Raw genomic sequence first — 5,000 nt, forward strand, 5'->3', positions numbered from 1 at the left:
GGAGCTCGAGAACCAACGGGCGGCAACTCAGGAGTCTTTAAACCGTCACCCCCAGCCCGCAAACGCACAGAGGCCCTGACGGGGATGTGCGACTGACGAGCTGAAGGGAATAGGTACCCCCTGGGGTTGAAGGGTGCGTGACTAGATAGCAACGACGTAAACCCAACCGATTTGGGAACGAAAGACCCACGCCTGCATCACCAGCTTCGTTTCCCATGGCTGGAGAGTACACCGAAGCCCACCGTCTGTCACGAGCTCCCGAAGACACGGTGCCGCCAAGCAGCAGGACCAGACCTGGTGTGGCTCCCTTCGCCGATCACAGACCGGTCGGCACTGCTGACGAGACGGTGGAACGGGCAGTACGAACCCACCCGCCCGCGTGCATTCGGGGTGGACTCGGCAAACGGAGATTTGCAATCGGAAAGTGTCCTCCTGCCCCGCGCAGGTAGGCGCCCAACAGTTGGGGGGGTTTGGCGGTGACCACGGCTGCAGGGCCTGCTACCCTGACGAGCTCTCCTTCTGGCCCCGAAATCACCCCCGCGAGACGAGGTGAACCGGAAATGGGCGTACCCCCCCATGCCGATAATGATCCTTCCGCAGGTTCACCTACGGAAACCTTGTTACGACTTTTACTTCCTCTAGATAGTCAAGTTTGGTCATCTTCTCAGCGCTCCACCAGGGCCTTGCCCGACACCGGCGGGGCCGATCCGAGGACCTCACTAAACCATCCAATCGGTAGTATCGACGGGCAGTGTGTACAAAGGGCAGGGACTTTATCAACGCGAGCTTATGACCCACACTTACTGGGAATTCCTCGTTCATGGGAAATAATTGCAATTCCCAATCCCCATCACGAATGGGGTTCAATGGGTTACCCATACCTGGCGGCGTAGGGTAGACACACGCTGATCCATTCAGTGTAGCGCGCGTGCAGCCCCGGACATCTAAGGGCATCACAGACCTGTTATTGCTCAATCTCATGTGGCTGTATGCCACTTGTCCCTCTAAGAAGTTGGACGCGGATCGCTCAGGGTCGCGTAACTATTTGGCATGTGGGAGTCTCGTTCGTTATTGGAATTAACCAGATAAATCGCTCCACCAACTAAGAACGGCCATGCACCACCACCCACAGAATCGAGAAAGAGCTATCAATCTGTCAATCCTTTCTGTGTCCGGGCCGGGTGAGGTTTCCCGTGTTGAGTCAAATTTAGCCGCAGGCTCCACTCCTGATGGTACCCTTCCGTCAATTCCTTTTAAGTTTCAGCTTTGCAACCATACTCCCCCTCGAACCCAAAGACTTTGGTTTCCCGGAAACTGCTTGGCGGGTCATGGGAATAACGCTGCCAGATCGCGAGTCAGCATTGTTTATGGTCGGAACTACGACAGTATCTGATCGTATTCGAACCTCCGACTTTCGTTCTTGATTAATGAAAACATTCTTGGCAAAAGCTTTCGCTTTTGTTCGTCTTGCGCCGGTCCAAGAATTTCACCTCTAGCGGCACAATACGAATGCCCCCGGCCATCCCTCTTAATCATAGCCCCAGTTCCGAAAACCAACAAAATAGAACCGGGGTCCTATTCCATTATTCCTAGCTGGAGTATTCTGGCGACCAGCCTGCTTTGAATACACTAATTGTTTCAAAGTAAACGCTTCGGACCCCCAGGACACTCAGCTAAGAGCATCAAGGGAGCGCTGAGAGGCAGGGGCTGGGACAGGCGGTAACTCGCCTCACGGCGGACCGCCAGCCCAATCCCAAGATCCAACTACGAGCTTTTTAACTGCAGCAGCTTTAATATACGCTACTGAAGCTGGAATTACCTCGGCTGCTGGCACCAGACTTGCCCTCCAATAGATCCTCGTAGATCAAGTGTACACATTCCAATTACAGGGCCTCGAAAGAGTCCTGTATTGTTATTTTTCGTCACTACCTCCCAGAGTTGGGAGTGGGTAATTTGCGCGCCTGCTGCCTTCCTTGGATGTGGGAGCTGTTTCTCAGGCTCCCTCTCTGGAATCGAACCCTGATTCTCCGTTACCCGTGGTCACCATGGTAGGCACAGAAAGTACCATCGAAAGTTGATAGGGCAGACATTCGAATGTGTCGTCACCGTCACGAGGACGTTCGATCTGCCCAAGGTTATCTAGAGTCACCAAAGCTGCCGGGCGAGCCCGGATTGGTTTTGGTCTGATAAATGCACGCATCCCTGCATGGGTCAGCGCTCGTTTGCATGTATTAGCTCTAGAATTACCACAGTTATCCAAGTAACGGTTGGAGCGATCAAAGGAACCATAACTGATTTAATGAGCCATTCGCAGTTTCACTGTTCCGTCCGTGAGTACTTAGACATACATGGCTTAATCTTTGAGACAAGCATATGCTACTGGCATGATCAACCAGGTAGCTGAACCCAAAGGACTGTCCATCGGCCGACTGGCGCCCATGCCTTCCTTTCCCCCTCCCCCCACCCCCCCCCCCCCCCCCCGAGGTCAACCTGGCACCGGGTTCAACTCTTAGGAAATTCAGCCTCTCGTCTGACCACAAAGCGAGACACCCTGGTACCGATGGGTCAGATGGAGCATCACCCTCGCGGATGAAAGGGTGTGAGGGCACACGCCAGCCGAAACCAGCCGTGTGCGCGAGCTCAGAGGAGAGAGTGGGAGCTCAACCTCCCTGGCTCCTCTCCCCGCCTCGCAACCACAGTACTGAGAGAAATGGAATTCCAACACACAAGGGAAACAGAGAGACGGCAAGTGCCCCCCACATAAAGCCTCGCTCCAGGAGCAAGGGCAGTGCGCGGGCAAGCACGTTACCGGGACTCGCAACCCAAATGCTCGATTTCACACCACTGCCTCGGCAAAGCTGCGGCTTCTCGGCTTCACCATCACAACGGGGGTGAATGCCCATTTCGGAGGCAGAGGGGTGCCAACTCTCCCGACCCTGTCATGGTATCCTGACTTTTCGTGGTGGACGCGCCCGGGGGGAACGGGGAAGAACCACTCGGCCTGGAGCACCAGCCCCTTCACAGGAAAGCTGGCCCGCCAAGGGACCTCCCACGCTGGACGGTCTGCGCCAGATCGATCGAGGTGTGGACCGCAGCGAGGTCGCCCCTCGCACCACGCTCGCAGGTCCGGGTTGGAATCCTGGGTGACGAGCACCACACGGCGGCTGCGCCATCGGACTTGCCAGGTGGCAGGGGAGGACCAGCCTATTCACAATAGCGGCCACCCACTACCAGAGCCGGTCGTGCGGTGCGTGAGGCCTGCTCTCATCGTAAGAGGCTTTAGGGAGTGCTCAAGCAAGGGTCAGACCACATCCTTCATGGCAACACCCTTGGGAACCAGGTCACTCGCGTCTCTCACCTTCATTTTCGACACAAGTGCCTGCAGAGGGCCACCATCCCCTCCGCTTGTGAAGAGATCTCCGCACCGGACTCTGACTGACTCTTGGAATGGACGGAAAGAGCTGGGTAAGCCTGTCAAAGATTTGATCACATGTCAAAAACTTAGACTTCCGTGAGCTCTCCGACCTGCACGAAAACCCGAGGTCGCTGTGCTAAACTCCACGGGACCCCTTTCGCCTGCATGTCCCGAGCCGCCAGTGTGTTCGAAGTATCGTGTTCCCCAAACCTGGGTGGCGAGCACCGCAGGGCAGCAGAGCCATTGCACTTTGCCGGGTGGCAGGGGAGGACCAGCCTATTCACAATAGCGGCCACCTACTCCCCAGAGCCGGTCGTACGGCACGTGAGGCCTGCCCTCAAACCTAAGAGGCTTTAGGGAGTGCTCAGGCAATGGTCAGCCCGCATCCTTCCTGGCAACACCCTGGGGACCCAGGCCACTTGCGTCTCTCACCTTCATTTTCGACACAAGCGCCTGTGGAGAGACGGCCGGAGTCAACGTGGGGTTTGCCCGCCCTCCAATAGTGTCAGGAGACCGCCACACAGGTCTCTGACCGACTCTTAGAACAGACAGAAAGAGTTTGGCAAGTCTGTCAAAAAACTGACGAAGTGTCAAAAACTAGACTTCCAAGAGCTCTCCGGCATGCACTCATACCTGTCATTAAAGTGCACTGCCCGAGAAACCGTTTTTCGGATGCCTTTCAAAGTGGTCCCGCGCCGCCATTTTGCTCTAAAAAATCGTGTTCCCAGAAATCTCCGGGTACCCCGCCAACCTCATTGTGGAATAATGCAAGTGGCACTGAATTTCAAATTTGACTGCATCGGTCTGGAACTCGATCCCCGCAAAACCCTTTGGATTTTTTCGGGTCCGGACTTCCGCGACAGACAAAGTTAAAGATTTCGGGCTGCAGACACAAAATGACAGCTAGCCAAGTGCCGGGCTCAATACACCCAGTTCTTCCGGCACTTCGGTACACGTGTTCGGCGTGAGTTTGTGAATCTTTCCCGATGCTTCAGCGTTTTCCTCCGCTGACACTTAGAATATTTTTCTCACTTAGAAAAATTTTCAAAGTGTTTTTTTCTAAGTTTTTCTGGTTACTCATTTCTCATTTTCAAACATTAGACAAAAGTTTTTCTGGTTACTGATTTCTTTTTTTCAGACATTTTTCTAAGTTTTTCTGGTTACTCATTTAGCACTTTCAGGCACTTTCCTATCTTCTCCTGGTTACTGATTTCACCTTTCGGGCATTTCCCTAAGTTTCACAGTTCACTCATTTGGGACTCTCAGACAACTTTTCTAAGCTTTCCTGGTAACGTATTTCACACTGTTGAGAACTTTCGAACCCTTTCCTGAAGTGTGCTGGTTACTCACTTCACCTCTTCAGACCCTTGTCCCCGTTATCAAAGAGACCAATTCCCACCGTGGGAAATGCATGAAAATCGGACTGAACATGGGGGAGGGTCCGCCCTCGAAGGCGAGACAGTCAGCAGAAACACCGGGTCAAATCCGGCTGAGCTATCCGGCCCCGAAGTCTCAAAGTCGGTGTGAGCACTCACATTCACTCCCATCCCCGTTTGGACCACTTCCCACCGTTGGAAATGGATAA

Source organism: Chiloscyllium punctatum, chromosome 36 (genome assembly GCF_047496795.1).
Source record: "Chiloscyllium punctatum isolate Juve2018m chromosome 36, sChiPun1.3, whole genome shotgun sequence".
NCBI lineage: Eukaryota > Metazoa > Chordata > Chondrichthyes > Orectolobiformes > Hemiscylliidae > Chiloscyllium > Chiloscyllium punctatum.